At 39.8% G+C, this 21,001-nt stretch overlaps 1 protein-coding gene across 3 annotated transcripts in view; it reads left to right on the forward strand.

Moving 5' to 3' along the window:
- The window catches only part of Kcnq5 (potassium voltage-gated channel subfamily Q member 5), a 549,988-nt gene that overhangs the window by 493,262 nt on the left and 35,725 nt on the right, over nucleotides 1-21,001 (forward strand). The window lies entirely within an intron of this gene.

Raw genomic sequence — 21,001 nt, forward strand, 5'->3', positions numbered from 1 at the left:
GTGGAGCTGTGGCTCAAAAGGTAGGGCACTCACCTTGAGTGAAGAAGCTCAGGGACAGCACCCAGGCCCTTAGTTCAACTCCAGGACTGACACACAAACACAAAGAAAAGGTCAGTATGACTTTCTGCTGTGTAGGTTTTGTCGACCAGCAAAGGTCCAAGGCCTAGGAACAACTAGGGACTCTGAACACTGGAACTCAGTAAGAAGTGACGGCACCTTTCTAAGGAAGCGCAAAGCTACCCTAGTGATTCTCACATGCACCTTCTACCAACAAGTCAGAAATCACAGCTGGCCATCCTTAGAGGGACTCCAATGATAATTGGAACTCTGGCTCTTCTCTCTAAAACATTTAGTCTAAGAACTGAGCATATTATGTAGCAACTTAGTTGCCAAAGCAATCTATCTAATGTCATATAATTTTCATGTTTATAATGTTCATGTTTGTTTTTTTATTCAAAGATGAGCTAAAATTTGTTAAATCAAACCTTTGTGTACAACTACTTAAAGAAGGAAAGAAGGAGGGAAGGAAGGAAGGAAGGAAGGAAGGAAGGAAGGAAGGAAGGAAGGAAGGAAGGAAGAAAGGAAGGAAGGAAGGAAGGAAGGAAAAGAATTAGCTAGAACCTAGTGCTGGTTGCTCACGCCTGTAATTCTAGCTAATCAGCAAAGGAAAAGTAAAATACACATCTACTGAAATATATACTCATTTAGAAATTCATCTAATTCTATCCAAGTAGAATGGACAGTTTCTTGAAATGGAAAAATCTGCCTCTGTTCTTCAGTCAGAAGCCAAGTTTTAAGGAGCCCATGTGGATGCCTAGCTCCAGGGGTCAGATTTGAGGATCTAGGTTTGAAGCCAGCCTGTGCAGAAAAGTCCACAAGATTCTTGTCTCCAATTAATCAGCATGAGGCTGTGAGTTCAAGCCGCAGTACAATCACACTCACACACACACACACACACACACACACACACACACACACACACACACACACACACACACACACACACACACGAGAGCAGGGTTTGTAATTGTGTCTCTTATACAAGGCCAAGAACCAAGACCAAATAGCAACTTCCCTTAATGCACAAAAACTGCCAAGTCTACCAAGCCTCTGTTCTCATCCCCTAGGATAACCTGTATTTTCCCAGGCCCTGAAAGCTCCAGAGATCCAATTAACAAGCAAGGGTCATAAAATCAGTGATCTCAAGCTCCCTGGGGTGAAATCTCCGGAACCTCAACCCATGGCTGCTCCAGCTTTTTCTCAGAAATCCTCGGGGAAACAGCCTCCACTCTTCCACTCTTGCATGAGTGGCACAAACCCTTTCTTCACACCTCTACATCCTCCTCCAGCCCACAGGGCAGGCTCTCTCTTAGACTCTGGGTTGCTGACTGGTTGTGGCCCCTATCTCCTGTTGTTCTGCTAAGGTGGGAAATTCCTTCTGCATCACCACGGAACACTTCGGAGTCATGCCACTGGTGACACAGAGCTTCAGTGTCTTCTAGGTCATACATGGTCCTCCCTAGGTTTTTGGTTGAAATCCTCTGAGCAGCTGAGTAACTGGAAACTGAGCATATGAAATAAATGTGTCCATCCTTTCTGGAAGGTGATTTGACAAAATCTTCCTCAAAGCTTTATATAAGACCTAGACTCATCCCACCCAACTGGTTCCATTTCTACTATATAACTTGATGTTATGAAAAGATATCAGACATTGAAAAAATGATATTTATGAGAAAAGATCACCACAAGCCAGCATGGTGACTCACTCCTATAATCCCACCATGTGGGAGGCTGAGGCAAGAGGATTTCAGGGCCACCCTGGGCTATATATCAAACCTGTCTCAAAAAGATGATCACAAAAAAGTCATTTCCTTATATATAATACATAATAATTCATAAAATGCATATAAATATATGTGTAAATTATATACGTATGCATATATACCTGTATGTTATGCATGAGGTACATCGATTAGTATATAAAAAAGAATAGTCACCCTCAAGTGGTGCCATCATAATTACGTTCTTCATTTTCCTGTATTTCTACAATTAACTTCTACAATTAATACTTCTACATTTAACATGGGAAGCTTTTATAATAAGAAAGGTAGGGGGAATTTTCTATAGTTGTTGTTAAAAACAGAAGCCCACTTAGTATTGGTAGTGACTCAGGAAGCTGAGATGTAAGGATCTCAGTTCAAAGCTAGCCAGGGCTGAAAAGTCTGTGAGATTCTTATCTCCAATGAATCAACTAAAATCTAGATGCGAAGTTGTGGTTCAAGTGATTGAGTACTGGATTTGAGTGAAAAAGCCAAACAAAAGCACAGGCCCCAAATTCAAGTTCAGTTCTGGCACAAAAAGTGGAGGGTGGGAAACATAAGCCCATCTTTTTATACATTGCCATCTCCTTTCCTCTACTCTAGGGAACTTTGCGCAATTAATCTGACGCTCCCCAAATGTCCCTTTCTAGGCTGATTTCCTCCCGAGTAGCAGAAATAGCATCTGCTCTCATACTGGGATCAGCCTTTGTGGAGTAAAGACTTAGACACTCTAGTTGGTTTAACAGCTCACAGTGCTTGAATGAGATTCTTGGACTACTGTCACAAAATACCACAGACTGATAGTATAAAGAACAGAAATTTGTTTTCACAGATGTACATCGAATATTATGACTGTGTTCTGCCACTCTTCCTCTCAAAATTCATAGATTCTAGATACCCAGCATGGCAGATGAATTCTAGTTATGTTATTTGGCTAGAGGGAAAGAGATGTTCAAAGGCTTGCCAGAATAGGTATTATTCCTCATAGTATTTTCATTGGGTGCAAAGATGTTCCATAAGTCAGACATAAAAAAGACAATCCAATCTTGACCAGATCACAAATTGGAAAGGCCCTCTCCCAAACACTTTCTTGATCATTTTGGACAAAGGACCATTCTGTTTGATTAGAATGGAATTACTTTTCCCTTGCTGATGCCTGTATCAATTGATTCTGAGCTCCCCAGGTAATGGAGTCTTGTGCTATTGTAATAGCTTTGTGGGCTACTCATGGGCAGGCAAGTATGACCCTCCCTCCTCACTTAACACAACAGCCCAGAGTCTTTACTTCTGGGTTAACTTGAGGTTGGTCTGAGAGAATTGGAAGGTTTTTTTCCCCTTGCTTTAAAGAAAAAATATTGAAGTAGCTATCTAGTAAATGCAGACTTCAATTATACTTTTTATTTGTAGTGCCTCTCTAGGTTTCAAGTGTGTCTACAATCCACTTACGAATCATAGAAAATAATACATAACACACAATCAGCTCCTTGTCTTCCAAATCTATTTGTCCTCTTCTGAAGTGCTTTTCTTTTATTATTTTTTCTTTCTTTAGGTATCTTAGGCCTTTTCTTGCCAGTTAGCACTCTCAAGGAGAGTTGGGGAATAAAAGAAAGAATAATGGGAATTCAGATCAGGCTGTAAATGAGTAACAAGGAATTACAATGGGGAAGTAATGTCCCTAGCTGGAAAATATTACTGAGGAAAAGCAAAAATAATTTAGGGTTGATCTGTGCATTTTAGCAATTCCCATGAAGTCCACTACTACAGATGGTACTATTTTTATGATCCAATGACTCATACCAAAGATTACTAAATAAATATTTTGTTGTCCTTGTTATAATTTTAATGAAATTAACATTGCATACACAAAAGGAGCACAATTGTTCCCGAACATCTCACACTCCTGTGACTCAGAGAAATGAAAAGTACAGACAAATGTACCATTGGTACAAACACACTTACGGCAAAGGCAAGAGAGTCAGCTATAAGGACAGATTTATATTATGACATAAATGGTATTTATAAATTCTCTAATGACATAGAAATGTTTCATTAGTCAAGTGTATATAAGTGTCTATACATAATTAGAAAGTAAAGCCTCTTCGTATAAGTTAGAAATGTGTGTGTGGCCGGGCGCTGGTGGCTCACGCCTGTAATCCCTGTAATCCTAGCTACTCAGGAGGCTGAGATCTGAGGATCGCGGTTCAAAGCTAGCCGGGGCAGGAGAGACCGTGAGACTCCTATCTCCAATAAACCACCAGAAAACCGGAAGTGGCGCTGTAGCTCAAGTGGTAGAGCGCTCGCCTTGAGCTGAAGAGCTGAGGGACAGGCCCAGAGTTCAAGCCCCACGACTGACAAAAAAAAAAAAAATGTGTGTGTGTGTGTGTGTGTGTGTGTGTGTGTGTGTGTGTGTGTGTGTGTGTGTGTGTGTGTGTGTGTGTGTGTGTGTGTGTGTGTGTGTGTGTGTGTGTGTGTGTGTGTGTGTGTGTACCTGTACTGGGGATTGAACTCAAGACCTTGCCTCTAGCTTAGCTTTGATGCACAAGAGTGGCACTCTACCACTTGAGTCATAGCTCTATTTCCAGCTTTTTGATATTTAATTGGAAATTAAAGTCTCATAGGAAAATTGGAGCAGAGTTAATGGAAGAACTCAACTGAGATGTAACTTAGTAGTTTTGGGAATCTTAATGGCAATATTGCCCAGAAACAAAAATACTGAATAATTCTATGTACAGATAATAAAAAATAAATAAAAAATCATGACCAGAAAAAAAATCTCATAGAATTTTCTTCAGCCTTCTGAGTAGCTAGGATTGCAGATGTGAGCCACCAGCACCTGATGCAACTAACTTCCCTTGAATTCTCCAAGGCAGCAATTGTCCTAAATGCTTTACCTCTTTTGTTTCATATCCCCTGCATTCCTGTGGAACAGTTATTACTCCCAGTATTTTTTCTTCCTCATTTCACAGATAAGGAAACTGAGACCTAAAGCTCTGTCCATTGACCAAGGTGTAACAGATGCAAAGGAGCTGCAGTGTCAACCCAGGCACTCTATTTCCATAGCCCGCTAGAGACACATTTTAAACATGCTCCAGGCAGCCAAAACCATTGTTCTTAAAGCATCTTTCAGATTTTCTTCTCCCACTCCCATTTTCCCCTACTTACACTTTCCATCTTCAGTCTACCCAATTCCTCATTCTGTACAAGCTATTTTACCTTGCTTCCATTATACCCAGCCTTCCTCCAGGCCCCAAGTGCCACACTCCTTAACTGCATCAGCCATCATCAAAGGCTCCCAGGACTAGAAGATTAGGCAAATTGGGGAAATGGCCTTTCATTGACCCTTCCCTGTTTAGATCTGGTATTTAGGAAGACATTCTGTATTATGGCCAAGCTGGTGTGTGTCTATTCATCCCAAATGGCGGGTTGTTCTGAGGTCTGTTTCAAAATGGAAAAAAAGAAAGTGTCATATAATGGACAGTTGTTAGCACAAAGGAACAAGTGAAAAGTGGAAGATTATAGAAAAAAATGAAAGCAGTGAAGAGAGAAACTAAAATGAAACCAAGAAGTTTTCAGATCGCTAACTAGTTTGCTATCAAGAAGTAATATTCTATGCTGGGCACTGGTGGTTCATGCCTGTAATCCTAGCTACTCAGGAGGCTGAGATCTACAGTTTGAGATTGAAAGCCAATCAGAGCAGGAAAGTCCAGTTAACCACCAAAAAGCCAGAACTGAAGCTGTGGCTCAAGTGGCCTGAAAGGAATAAAGCTCAGAGACAGTTCCTGGACCCTGAGTCCAAGACCCAGGACAGGCACAAAAAATAAAATAAAAATCACATAAAGAAGTGGTATAGTTCCCAGCCCTGCTACACTTGGGGGTGCCTTTCAGCATTGTACCCAAAGAGTACAATGACCTTGACAGAGGACAGGGAAATAGACTGAGGTGGCTCCACTGAGTAGTACTTCATAATTTAATACTGATGAAGCCCAATGCTCTGTAGTAATTAGCTCCAGTTAATTCCGGAAACAGTAAGAGATCAGAAAACAATTCTCATCTATACACACAACTCTGCCTGTTTTAACATGTTTAATATTGTTTCTGCTCACCAGGAAGGTTTTCTTCCCTCTGAGCTGCCCTCAGGGCTAATGTCTACTTGTGGGGAAAGGGAATGACACACTCAGCAGACAGCAGGAGAGAGACTAGAGCAGCCTAGGTACGCACGTGTGGGGTTCACCTGAGTGGAGTCTGCATGAGCTCAAGATGCCAAAAGCCTCCGGATCCAGGTGTTCTTGAGGCACACGGGATGTTCCTGGCACTGCTGAACATCCCTCTTCTCTTCACATTGTTCTCTCTCTTTGGCCCGTATACCAGCAAGGATGCACTCATCTACCAGGTACAAAGGAAGCAAATTCAAATACCTGAAACCATAATACAGCTTTTTATTATTTCCTCTGTGTGTGTGCGCGCGTGTGCCAAAACTAGAACTTGAACTCAAGATCTGGGCTCTGTCCCTTACCTTTTTTGCTTGAAGCTGATGATTTACTATCTGAGCCACAGCTCTACTTCTGGTTTGTTTGGGGAGGGGGTAAAGTGTGGGGGGGGTTAATTGGAGATAGAAGTCCCATGAACTCAGATCTTAGTCTCCCAAATAGCATTATAGGCGTGAGCCACCAATACCTAGCCATAATGCATTTTCTCATGCCACATAAAAAGAAGCTCAGCCAGGTGCCAGTGGCTCACGCCTGTAATCCTAGCTATTTAGGAAGCTGAGGTCTGAGGATCATGGTTCAAAGCCAGGCCAGCCAGGAAAGTCTGTTAGACTCTTATCTCCATTTAATCACCAGAAAAACAGACGTTGTGCTGTGGCTCAAGTGGTAGAACCCTTACCTTGAGCTAAAGAGGTTAGGGACAGTGGCAGAGCCAGACCCAGAGTTCAAGCCTCATGATGACAACAACGACGAAGAAGGAGAAGGAGAAGGACAAGGAGGAGGAGGAGGAAGGGGGAGGAGGAAGAAGGAAGAAGAAGAGGGGGAGGAGGAGGTAGAGGAGGCAGCTGCTCAGAGGTTAGGCTCAGGTGGCTCACACCTGTAATCCTAGCTACTCAGGAGGCAGAGCTCTGGGGATCATGGTTCCAAGCTAGCCTGGGCAGAAAGGTCCTCATGAGACACTTACCTCCAATTAACCACTCAAAAACCTGGAGGTGGGCTGGAAAGGTGGCTCCGTGGTATAGCGCTTGCCTCAATAGCATGAGGCCCTGGGTTCGATTCCTCAGCACCACATAAGCAGAAAAAGCCGGAAGTGGTGCTGTGGCTCAAGTGGTAGAGTGAACTGAAGAGCTGAAGGACAGTGCCCAGGCCCAGAGTTCAAGCCCCACAACCAGCAAAACAAAAAACAAAAAACCTGGCTCAAAGTGATAGAGTGCTAGCCTTCAGCAAAAGAGCTCAGGGACAACAGCCAGGACCTGAGTCCAAGCCCCATGACCAACAAAAACAAAAGAGAAAGAAGAGGAGGAGGAGGAAGAAGAGGAGGAGGGGGGACGGGAAGGAGGAAGAAAAGGAAGAAGAGGAAGAGGAGGAGGGGGAGAAGGAGAAGGAAGAAAAAGAGGAATAAGAAGAAGACATGGAAGTAGCTTAGAAATAAGACAGGTCCCAGCAAGGAACCTGGAAGTTCTGGCTCATACCTCTGCAATTCTAGTCATCCTTCTTTTGACTGTACCCTAGTGCAATGCTCACTTCCTTCTAAGGATGGAGCCAAATGACTATGACATTCCGAGCATCTTTCCCTGAGGCCATTCTTCAAAGTGAGGACAACTGTCCACTCCCAACTCATTCTATAGAATTCTCACCAGCCTGCAATATGGTATGGCACCCTCATTAGCTGTCACTAATCAAAACACAATAGCTAGATTTAGAGGAAGTAAAAACTTGGAAAAATTTGCATACACTTCAGGCTTAATATTGGAGGACTGAATATTGGAAAAGTAGCCTCTATTAGTGTCTGACATAGCTGAGTAATTGTTTAAACTTTGGGGGATGAGTAAGGAAGAAGTCTACCCTTTAAAGATGATATTTTCCCCCAACTATTTTGTCAATCATTTCAGTTCCTGTACATATCTAGAATTTTTTAAATATAAAAGCCAGATTTAGTGTGTTTTCTTCTCCTGTCTTTTGTCATATTCTTTCTATGAGACAATAAACATAAAACTCACGTACTACTTGAGTTTCAAAAGAGGGTCAAAGTGAGCAAAAGAGAAATGACACAAAGTAAATGAGTTAGAGGCTGGGCCTGGTTGGTTCACTCCTTTAACCCCAGCACTGGGGAGGAGACAGGAAGATGCCAAGTTGAAGACCAGGCTGGGATACCAAGAGAGATCCTGTCTCAAAAACTAATAAATAAATTAGTATTCTATCAGAGAACCCCTCCACTCACAGTCAGCCCATGTGTTTCCTTGAACCACCACTAGGGGAAACCTGGCACTGTTGCCTTCCTTTCCACCCTTTCAGCTGTAGCATGGAATCTCATTTCTCAAGCTACCTCCCTCATCTTTTGAGGGTTAATAACTACCCAGATCTCATCTAAGAATAGTTAAAAGGGATGGTGACCTATCTTACTAGTGGGATAAAGGTTTTGAACTAAAAACCTCCTGCTTGCTAGAGCAAGGGACACTCCACTAGCCCTGTTAGGCCTGCTGCCCTCGCAGCTTTTGTTTTGGTTTGTTATTCCTTTCAGATAGGATTTCACATTTTTGCCTGGTGCCAATCTCAGACCACAGTCCACCCTATGCCTCAATTGTAAGTGGGATAACAGGTGTGTACCCCCACACCCAACTGGTTTGCTGAGATAAGATCTCTCTACAATCTTGCCTGAGCCTGCTTCGAGTTACCTCAATCAAATACCTGGGATTACGGGCTATGAATCACCAAAAGAAGAAAAGAATGCAGCGATGTTGACAAGCACTGTATTCCAAACTAGCATTCTCCTTTATCCATAGTGGGACATTTTGTTTCAAGCACTATAAATCACAAAATATCAGCCTTTTACAGTCAGTCAACCTTATGCTTATGAGGTATTTTGTTTTGTTTTGCCAGTTACAAGGCTTGAACTCAGGGCCTGAACACTGTCCCTGAGCTTTTACTTGTAAGGCTACTGCTCTACCACTTGAGCCACAGTTCCACTTTCAGATTTTGCTGGTTAATTGGAGGTAAGAGTCTCAGACTTTGGCTAGCTTTGAACTACAATCTTTAGATCTCAGGCTCCTGAGTAATTAGGATTACAAACATGAACTATCAGTGCTTGCACACAAAATTTTGTAACTTCTAATCCAGCACCCTTTCCTGAAGAACATAGGGCTCTTCTTCAGCTTTATCAAGAAGCTGAAGATGGGCTGGGAAGGTGGCTCAGTGGTAGAGCGCTTGCCTTGCATGCATGAGGCCCTGGGTTCAGTTCCTCAGCACCACTTAAGCAAAAAGAAAAAAGCCGGATGTGGTGCTGTGGCTCAAGTGGTAGAGCGCTAGCCTTGAGCTGAAGAGCTGAGGGACAGTGCCCAGGCCCAGAGTTCAGGCCCCACGACCGGACCCAAAAAAAAAAAAAGAAGCTGAAGGTATATTACTAGTCTCTTCCAAGGGGAGATCCAGACCCAAGAGATGTAAACACCAATGTTTTAGTTCCACATAGCCCTAGCAATTGGAGACCTCACAATAACAGAATGGATCCCATGATTGGAAACAATAAAGGCAAACTTGGATCAACTCTCAACGATGTCTGGACCCTTCAGATCCAACCAAACAACCTTTAGTAAATTTTCTCTCAAACCTGAGTTTGTATAACCTGTTCTCCTGGCCAGATGGAAAGCAATTTCCCCAGCCATTACCTGTCATCAAAACAGCCAATTTTAAACTGAGAAAGGGAAAAGGGAAGGAGCAACAAAGGAACACAAGAGACTTGCATTCTGACACCTCTCATTCTTCCCACACTATTTCTTCCCTTCCCAATGTTAGTAATGACCCTTTATGTCCTCAGGAGTTTATCAAGTGGCCAGATGCTGGTGATTTACACTGTTATTCTAGGAGGCTGAGAACTGGAGGGCCCTGGTTGGAGGTCAGCCTACAAAGAAAGGGTTAATAGATTCAATTTCCGAAATAATCACCCAAGCTCACTCCTGTAATCCTAACCACTCAGAGGCTGAGATCTGAGGATTGTGGTTTAAAGCCAGCCTGGGCAGGAAAGTCCATGAGACTTATCTCCACATAACTACTGACAAGCCAGAAATAGAGCTCTGGCTTAACATCTTAACATGATAGAGCACTAGCCTTGAGCACCAAAGCTCAGGAACAGTGTCCAGGCCCTTAGTCCAAGCCCCAAGACTGGCACTAAAATAAAAAGAGTGAAAAAAATCTGAATAAAAATTTCAGGAAAAAAAAACAACAACCAAAAACATGACTAGATGAATGGCTCAAGATGTAGAGCTCCACCCTAGCAAGGCCCTGAGTTCAAACCCAAGTGCCACACGTGTGTGTGTGTGTGTGTATGTGTGTGTGTGTGTGTGTGTGTGTGTCTCAAATGTCCCTTCTAATTCTGTGAGGTATTGTGAATGAGCCCTCAGTTTGGTAGGTTTTAGTGCAATTTGGAAAGTATCTGAGGCATGTTGCTCAGGGCGAGCAATTTCCTCAGCAGCTGGGGCAGCAACCCGAGATGACCAGGGAAAGGAGCTGCCTTGTTTGCTTTGCCCTTCAGCCCCATCTCAGTTATAGTATGGATTTGCACGAGTATGAACAATATAAAGCATTTTTTCCTCCCTCAGACTTCACACTTGTCAGCAGAGACCTGCCTCATGACCTGAAATTGGCACACAATCAGCACAGAATTAACCATTACACAAATCACAGATGTTGGCTCATATTTAAAAAAACATTTTGGCTGCATTTCAGTGATTTTCCATTCATAGATCTCCAATTCTTTCCTTCAGAGGTACTCTTAGTTGTCTGCATCACAAAGAGAAATCAATATGACACTATTTTAAAATTATATTTAATCCTGTGCATAGTGTGCTCTACTAAAGAAGGAGGAAAAAAATAAAAAGTTAGATAAAGGCCAGGATCTGTTCTCTACAATAATGGCTAACAGAAGTATTCAGTATGAAAATCTTATCTTACATGCCCTAAATTCCTCTGTGTGTGTGTGTGTGTGTGTGTGTGTGTGTGTGAGAGAGAGAGAGAGAGAGAGAGAGAGAGAGAGAGAGAGAGAGTGAGAGAGAGAGAGAGAGAGAGAGAGAGAGAGAGTGTGTGTGTGTGTATGTGTGTGTGTGTGTGTGTGTGTATGTGCTAGGGCTTGAATTCATAACTTATCTTGCTTAGCTTTTTTGCTCAAGGTAGGTGCTTTACTATTTGAGCCACAACTCTAATTCTGGCTTTTCTGGCTAGTTGGAGATAAGATTCTCGCAGACTTTTCTTCTCAGGCTAGCAAGAAATGTTAAGCTTCAGATCTCAGCCTCCTAAGTAGCTAGGATTATAGACATGAGCCACCAGCACCTGGCTCTAAATTCCTCTATTTCACTTCTGGTGACTAATTTATTCTAGTTTTTTCTCCCTTGGTATCTTCCTTTGCTTTCTCACTCAAGGTTAGCACTTGAGCCAGAGCTCCATCTCCAATATTTTGGTGATTAGTTGTAGATAAAGAGTTTCACAGATTTTCCTGCTTGGGCTGGCTTTGAACTGTGATCCTCATATCTCAGCATCCTGAGTAGTTAGGATTACAGGTGAGAGCCACTGATATACCGCTGCTTTTTGCTGTATCATCTCTTCGCATGTTCTCTTCTATATACTTATCATCACAAATGAATGAATGAATGAGTTGAATGAATGAATGCTGGTACAAATTGGCTGTGTTTAGTGTTAGATAATTTATTGTCTTCTTTTTCAATAAATATGAAAAATCATGCTTATTTATCATAGCCACTACAACCATAGTCTCACTTTTTCTTCATGTGTCAAGTATGGTAATGCACTAGTAATTCCTATTTAGTTTGGGAGGCTTTTGCCTGTGTGTGTGCAAATAGAGGGACTTGAACTCAAGGCCTTGCACACTTATGTTGACAGCTGTGCTCTACACTTGAGCCATGCTTCCACTTCCTACACGGCTTTTGAAAGGAATACCTATGTTACTATATCTGGGGAATCTAGTCCAAATATAAAGGTTGACATCCTGGCATTTTCTGGAAGTTACTAGCCTAATCAGAGTTGAATATTGATCGAAATTATCTGATCTATTTAGAATTTTCCAACAGATTTGATAAAAGAATAACACAGATTTTTAGTTCTGCCCTTTGTTTGGCCTATGGTTAAGCATCACTTCTTTGATGAATGTTGGATGTATCTGAATACAGTTCAAAGGAAATAGATCCCACCGTTGCAGAAAGGATTCAATAAGTCCCTAAGTCGTTTCATGATTGATTCAGCATGCATCTCTCTAAGACAAAACATTCTAGAATATTTACGTGGGAAAGGCAATTTATCAGTCTCATCAATCTTATTTGTTCAAATACATGGTTGTGTGAGAGACAAGCTTGAGACTATAATGGCTATCTCAGTGGCCGTTCACTTGGTTTGGCCAGTGTTGCCTGGAGATTTGTTCTAGTGAAGGCAGTCCTGCTAGGCGAGGGATTTACCTAATTTTTGTTACAAGCACCTTGATGATTTGCTAGAGGAACAATAAAAGTCTATACAAATTGATTTTCCAGTGTATGAGTAAAAAAAAAATGCCTTCAAAATTTGTAAGTTTTATGTCTTTGTTTTCACTTGGGAGGACTCGTAGCTCTTTGAAGATAGTTAGGTTTTCACAGAGCTTTTATGAAAATTGAATCAGTCAGACATAGTGTCTAGTATCGCATTATCCACACACAATATCTAGTGTCATGGTTCTAGAGCAAACAAGACCTTGTCTCAATCCTACTAACCCATTAAATTGAGTGTGATGAGGCAAGTTTAGTGTAATTTATCTGTTTATGAATCTGTCTGCCCCTTCCCACATACTCTCAGAAAGAATAATAACTACCTAACAGGTCGGTGTAACAATAAAATACAATGTATACAGAAATTTTGTTCAGTACTCCATACTTGAATATATAACATGCTATACTCAGAATTTTATACTTCTCAACAAATTGAATGCAGTTACTATTTAATAATTTATAAATACCAATTTCTGCATTGATAATGATGAAGTATTAGACTTGATTGATGTTTTTCTCTACCTTTCACCAATTCTTCTCTGTGTGAACAGATGGTTACAGTTTCAATGTTCTGCCACATACCAGTAGCTCATACCTGTAATCCTAGCTCCTCAGGAGGCTAAGATCTGAGGATTGAAGTTTGAAGCCAACCTGGGCAGGAAACTCCATGAGACTCTTATCTTCAATTAAGCATTAAAAAACCCAGAAGTAGAACAATGGCTTAAAAGGTCATTGCTAGCCTTGGACCAAAAAAACTCAGGGACAATGCCCAGACCCTGTGTTCATGTAGCGTGTAAATGTATCATTACCTTACTTATGAAACTGTAACCTCTATGTATATCACCTTTATAATAACAACAAAAAATTTTTAAACAAATAGAGTTCAGTTATTCTGGGAGAGAAATGTTGGCATACTGTGTTCATTAACAGACTACATTGCATATAAGAGTTACTTAGGAAAATATTTATTTTGAATGAATGACTAATGAACAGGTTATCAACAAATAATTCAATATCTCTTTAGGATTCTGTTAGTTAAGCCTTATTGATAAAGTCCTATTTTAGGCTTTAAAAAGTACACACACACATTCACACACACAAATACAAATTAGATTCTTCACTGAGGCAGGCATTGTATTATTCAAATTGTTCTTGCTGAATCTCTGAGTGTTGAGCTGTTCAGTAAGTGGTATTGGAGTGATTTAAAGAAGATACTGAAGCTTACTGGGCACTGCTGGCTCACTCCTGTAATCCTAGTTACTCCAGAGACTGAGATCTGAGGAGCACAGTTCAAAAACAACCTGGGAGGGAAAGCCAAGGAGACTATTATTTCCGATTAACCAATAAGAAGTCAGAAGTAAAGTGGGCTTAAGTGATGGAATGCCAGCACGGGGGTGGGGGGGGGAAGCCAAACAAGAGCATGAGACCCTGTCTCCAGGCTCCAGGACATACTCTCCCCCACCCCCCACCCCCAAAAAGATAACAAAACAATAGCATTAAGTTTCAAGAACTTCCAAAGGACACATAAAAACATACTTTTGTGCCCCCATTTGAATAATGATAAGAAAATAGCAACATTCAATTAAAAATAATAGAAACTTTTAAAAATATTTTTTCTTTTATCTTGTTGAGGTTTGATCATAATTTTGGCAGTAGAGACCATAGTGTTTTAAAAAACCCTTTAGTGCTTCATCCGTGGCTCAAAACAAACTCTTTTTAATTAAGTGTCAAGAACTATTACATGAAATTTTGCCAGTATTTCAGCTAGCCAGTAAGGTTAATTGACGGTCTATAATAGAGAATCTGAGAGAAATTTACATTGTAATTAACATAATTTAGGATTTTGAGCATGCATGAATTATTTGTAAATGGCATCTTTGATCTTTAAGAGAGAATGCACAAATGCAGTATTTTCTTACATAATACATCATCTCATTAGTGTGAATTAGTATTTCTGAATGTAGCTAATTAGCCAGCCTCAGAATAAGCACAAGAGAAATCAACATCACAAATCATCAATGAAATGCAAATCAGACCTATACTGAGATGTCATCTCTCTCCAGTTAAAATGACTATTATCCGAAAAGACAAAAGGTAGCAAGTGATGGTGAGAATGGGAAATAAAGGTCATGCTAATATACTAATGCATCTTAACATATAGTGGCTAGAACTGTAAATTAGTACATCCATTAGAGAAAACAGTACAAAGGTTCCTTTAAAAAGTAAAATAGAGGAGTTGGAGATGTGGCTCAGGGGGTAATCTCAGATGAAAGAAAGAGAGAGAAAGAGAGAGGAAGAAAGGGAGGGAGGGAGGGAGGAAGGAAGGAAGGAAGGAAGGAAGGAAGGAAGGAAGGAAGGAAGGAAGGAAGGAAGGAAGGAAAGAAGGAAGGAAAACAACCCTAAAAAATCAAAACAGAACTACCATATGATCCATCAGTCCCTCAACTGGCTACATGCTCAAAGGAAATGAAACCAATATATATTAAAAAGGCATCTACAAGCCAAAGATGGTGGCTCACACCTGTGATCCTAACTACTCAGGAGGTTGAGATCTGAGGATCAAGGTTCAAAGCCAAACAAGGCATAAAAGTTTGTGAGACCTTTATCTCCAAATAAGCAGCAAAAAGCCAGAAGCAGAAGTGTTGCTTAAGTGGTAGAGCACCAGCTTGAGTGAAAAAGTTAAAGGAGAGTGGGAGGTCCTGAATTCAGGTCCCAGTACTGGTGTGCGTGAGCGCACACACACATACAAAATGAGATCTACACTATCGTGTTCCTTACAGGATCACTCACAGCAACCAAGATTTGGAGTACATACTTAAGTGTCTCTCAACAGATGAATGGGCACAGAAAATGGGATAGATACATAATAGATGGTTAGGTAGGTAGATTGGTAAGTGTAGGTATGTAGGTGGAGAGAGATGGATAAATGGATAGATGATAGATAGATAGATAGATAGATAGATAGATAGATAGATAGATAGATAGATAGATAGATAGATTATAGAGCAGAATGGGAGAATCTCCTGACATTTGTAGTAACACAGATGAACCTTGAGGTTATTGCATCAGGTGCCAAAAAATGGAACGTGAATAGTGGTTACCAAAGATTGGGTAAGTAGAGGGAGGGTATTGGTCAGACAACATATTAGTACAGTTACATGGAAGGAACAAATTCATCAGCTCTATTTATAGGTGATAATATGATAATATATTATACTCTTGAAAAATGAAAATTTCTAGACATTACATACTCTCACCATTATAAAATATTAATACATTTGTTAATTGGACAGATTTAGTCATCCCTCTGTTTGTATGTGTTCCCAAACATCATTCTTATACACAGTGAATGCAAACAAGATTATCTGTCAGATTTGGTGGGGAGGGCTGGGAACAGGTGCATGTACTGGGGAGCTCAGAGGCTTGAACTGTCGCTTGGCTTTTTCTCTCAACACTGGTTCTCTATCACTTGAGCCTGGCTTCTGGCTTTTTGCTTGTTAACTGAGGTGTTTTTTTTTTTAATTCTCAAAGATTTTCCTATTCCAGCTGTCTTTGAACCACGACCTTCAGATTTCTTGCCCCTAAGTAGCTAGGATTACAAATGTGAGCCACAGTGCTCAGTCAACAGATTTTGAAAAATAATAAAAAAAACTTTTAGGAAGTCAAATAATATAAGTCTTTATAACAAAATAAGATGATGTTACTTCTCACTTCTCTCAGCTTACCTAAAGGCTTCTATTTGGCTACCATTTCCTGCTTTTCAGCTATTTCTAATAGTCATGTCTCCAATAGTTTTTTCCAAAGTATTTCCAATAGCATGTTTAGACTGCTAATTCCTGACTAATTAATTCTGAACATTATATATACTTCCAACTCTTGTCAATGACTATTAGCTTTTTCACTTCCCTTTCTGAAGATCCTCTATCCTCCTACTACAAGTTCTAATGATTACCCATAAGTCAAAATTATACGTCAATATTTTGTCTCAATTGTTATTATAGTGCACTGTGATTATACTTATGATTATATATAGCCTTTTGCTTTTCTTGTAGGATATATCAATACTGTTTCTGTTGTCTTCATAATTATTTCTACATCTTCCACTAATCCCTCCCTGAAATTTTCTGTTACAGTTACATCAGGTAACTGATAAGTTAGGCTTTGAGAATGTATCCTAAATACTTCCATTCTCCTTTTAGCTGAGCTGGCTTCTCTCTAAGCCAGCTACCAAGCTATTATCATTCCAGTTCCCTTGTATTGTTTTTTTATCCAGACTGAATTCAGTTTCCAGAATCTCATAGTTTTGTCTTTTTAAGTTTACTTTATTACTCCAGAATGGGGAATAAATCAAGGTACAAAGATGGCATGATGACTGAGGACATGGCAGATGTCAGCATGCCTGCATCCATTCCCATCACTCCCCTCCCCCTGGGCCACGTCCCTCCTCCCCCTGCTGTCCTGAGTCACAAACAAGTCCTTCTCCATTCACCAAGGCTGCTTCCACCAGCATGCCTTCCTTCTGCTCCCAGGCCTTCTGCTCTTTTGGTTAGCATCCGAATTTTGTTGGAATACATCCTCCAGCCACTTTCTTAAGAAAGAATGCATGCAATGCAAATCTAGACACGTGTGTGTGTGTGTGTGTGTGTGTGTGTGTGTGTGTGTGTGTGTGTGTGTGTGTGTGTGTGTGTGTGTGTGTGTGTTTCCATTCTGCAATACATAGTTTAGGAGGTAATTTCCTCTCACTCCACATAAATCTGTTATTTGAACTTTGGAATTGTGAAATGATCCCAAGTTTCTTAGCTTTCCATTTTCCATCTCTTTGTCTTTTTTGTTCTACGTTCTGTGCATTTTGGTTAACTTTCTCATCCATGCCTCTTATTAAGATTTTCATTTCTCCTATTATTCCTAAGGTCCGTTGTTATTTTCTGAATTTCTTTATTTTGGTCACACAGATACAGTACCATGCCTTCTATCTGTGAAGATATTAATGACAGTGTTTTGAGATTTCATTTTCCTCAGTGTCTGTTCCCTTCTAGTTACTATTTTTGTGTGCCAATCCTGGGGCTTGAACTCAGAGATTGGGCACTGTCCCTGAGCTTTTTCTCTCAAGGCTAGCTAGCACTCCACCACTTAATCCTTAGAGATAAGAGTCTCGAGGACTTTCTTTCCTTGGGCTAGGCTTCAAATTGCCAGCATCTTGTCTCAGCCTCCTAATTAGCTAGGATTACAGGCATAAACCACTAGTACCTGACTGTGAACTCTACTTTTAAATTTGTTTATTGATACCACAACGCTGATATAGAGGTGTTACAGTTACGTAAGTCATGTACACAGTATATTTATTTCTGGTCAGTGTCTCCCAATTTTTCCCTTCCCTCCCCACTCACCAAGGGTAGAGTCCATTTTCAACTTAGTATCTAGTGGATACTACTGTTCCATTTGTTCACCCTTGTCCCTCCATTTCTGGGTCCCTGCCCTTATCCTCCCAAACACATATAAACAAATCAACAAGATTAAAAAAAAAAAGAAAAGAAAACGAGAACAGCTGCAAAGAAAAAAAAACCTTGTTTACATTTCCTGGAGTTCATTTCAGTAAATGTTATTTTGTACGATCAGAGGCACATAGGCATTGGCGCCTTTGTGCTCCTCTTCTTAGAGCATCCTCCTTTGGTGTGACCTCTATTTTTGTAATAGAAGATTTCCTTAGATGTTTAGTAAATCTTGGGTGTTTCTTCATAATGAAGTATAGAAGATACAAGGAAACTAGATTGCTGAAATTCATTGGTCTTATTGTTCCTGATCAACTTCAATCTTCACCATAGGCTCATCTGGGTCAAACATTTCTCGGTGACTTCCTTGAGTTCGTCTTTTGGGCTCTTTTTTTTCTGAAATAGATTAGATTCCCCAGACAATACTCATTGAAGCATCCTCTCCAATGGTTAAAAGGCTTGTTGCCATTGCTACAATGGTGAGCAGGTGTTGTGGGTTCTCAACATTCACTTGGTGAGCAGGTGTAGTGAGTTCTCAACATTCACTGGACATATGGTCAATTAGGACTGCAGCTTTTGGTTTAATACTTGTCCTTCAACTACGCCTGACAACCCCTTATCTCTTTCCATCTGCTCCCAGGACTGAATGTCCAGGGTACATTATATGTGATCTTCCTTATCTGAGTTTTTTTCCTCTATCCCCTTGTATCCAGAAGTACCCAATACTATCAATTCCTGAGATTAAAAAAAAAAACTTTTCAAAAGTGTAAATCTCACTGTTGTTGCAGTTTTCCTGAGTGTTGGCATATGGTTTTTCTCTCTGGTATCAGCTAGTTAGTTAACCTAACTTGTCCCATCTGCTTCCCACTTCTGAAATTATGTTGTTGTGGCCTCCTCTCCTATTCTCTCCTTGTACGTGTTTAGACCTTTCATGGAATTTTTAGATGGAGCAAGATTAGAGATGTATATTCAATCTACCATCTTAAGGAAGAGAACATTTTATCTGTGTATGTGGTGTGTGCCTGGTCACAATACATTTCTTATTGTGTGTCGAAATCATAAAAGCTTGACAGCTCCTATAAGCCAAGCCAGCAAAAGCTAATCAAATCCAGTCAAATGCTAATCATATTGTCTCTTTAGTATAAAATTCTCCTCATTGATCTGAGAGAGTTTGATATATATGGGACATATTTTTTATTTCAGGATGTGACATTCACATGAAATTCTTGATCTAATTTATTTTAGGGAAAAGAATATAAGTTGTATGCTTTTCTAATAATGCTATTTGCGTATCCATCTCTGTTTCTGTTTTGGGTAACAAGATTATTTCTTTTGTACTCGGCATTTTTTTTTCTTGTCAAGAATTTCATCCCACTAAAAAATAAGCAGTAGACCCAGATAAGAACATAATCTCTTTTAAATCTGTAATCTTCAATTGTACTAACAACATTTACTATTTAAATGGTATCTATTTTTATTAAAAAAATATATACAAGAAAATGCAACTGCCTGTTTAAAAAATACTGAAATTAGCTCCTTAATTAGAATATTGCTTTAAAAGCTCAAAAGGTTATCTTGAAACAAATATATGCTTTGGCTATGAATAGCTGGGCTTATTTCAAATAAAAAAAATTTGTTCTCTATTGTTTTTTAAATGTTTTTATTTTAATTATATGACCTTTCAAAACATTAATAGAAATGTGTTGACAAATTTATGAAAAGTTTTCTTATAGAATTATTTTGTATTTCTCTAGGAAATCAATGAGTTCCTAACTGGTAAAAGAGCTCACTCTTGAGCTATTTACTCCAGATCTCTTAAGACTTAGAATTAAATAAAGAATGTCACATTAGTGACATTTCAGTTTGTCCTTATAATGTCAACAACATGAGGTATTTGAATAAAAGTCACATATGGAAAAGAACACAAAAGTCACATATCCAAAGGTGTCATACAGAATAACACTATATCTCACTGTAATAAATTTACATTTTCATTAGTACTTTATTGTTTTTCTAGACCCAAGAATTTAAAGTAGATCCACAAGTTGCGTTTCCTAGCTAAAAATCAAAGCCATTTATTTATTCAATAAATGTTCTCGTGTTCTAATGTGAAAATTATTCATTCTTATACTTGAAACTTACTGTGCCTCTTACATATTTTCATAGAGCAATGGAGGCAAATCTTATTTTAAATGTTTATTTAAAAACTTACATACATTAAGGACAATTAAGGATATTTATTTTTCTTATTTTTATTTATGCCAGTACTGGGACTTGAACTCAGAACTTCAAGCTCTTGCTTGGCTTTTCCCACTCAGAACTTCAAATCTCAGTCCTCAGATGTCAGCTTCCTGAATGGCTAGGATTACAGGCATGAGCCACTATTACCCAGCATTAAAAAATTCTTTTTCACGGTAGAATTTTGGATTATACATGATCATGACCGATTATAGATAAATAAAAAAATGAATAAATGAGCATGTAAAATGCCATAGGGCAGACAGAAACAATAAAGTCAAAATCTTATATAAGGAAGACTTGGTTCCACTCTCATGACAATTACTATTTAGCAGGGAAGAAGATTTATAAACATTCAGATATAACAAGTGTTGTAAGATTTATGTGATTCCTGAGTTGGGTGTGTGGCTCAGTGGCAGGAGACTTGCCTATGCCATGTGCACTGCCTTGGTTTGATCTGCAGCAGCACAAAAACTAAAACACCAAGTGATAGATAAATGCACACAGGGAACAGAAGGGCTGGGCCAAGCTTGGCAATCATTATGCGTTCCATAAAGATGGTAAATTCCTGAAGTACTGAGCTGTCTCACTGGCCTCCACACTCTATCCTTCAGCTTGAGACAATGCAAAGGAGCTTCTAGAATGCAATACTTTTCAAACTTACATATATTCTGAGATTTAAACGATTCACTCTAAAGGTTTTCTGAAGTTCTCCTTATTCCTATTTAGAG

Source organism: Dipodomys merriami, unplaced genomic scaffold (genome assembly GCF_024711535.1).
Source record: "Dipodomys merriami isolate MVZ:Mamm:240054 unplaced genomic scaffold, mDipMer1.0.p SCAF_89, whole genome shotgun sequence".
Classification (NCBI taxonomy): Eukaryota; Metazoa; Chordata; class Mammalia; order Rodentia; family Heteromyidae; genus Dipodomys; species Dipodomys merriami.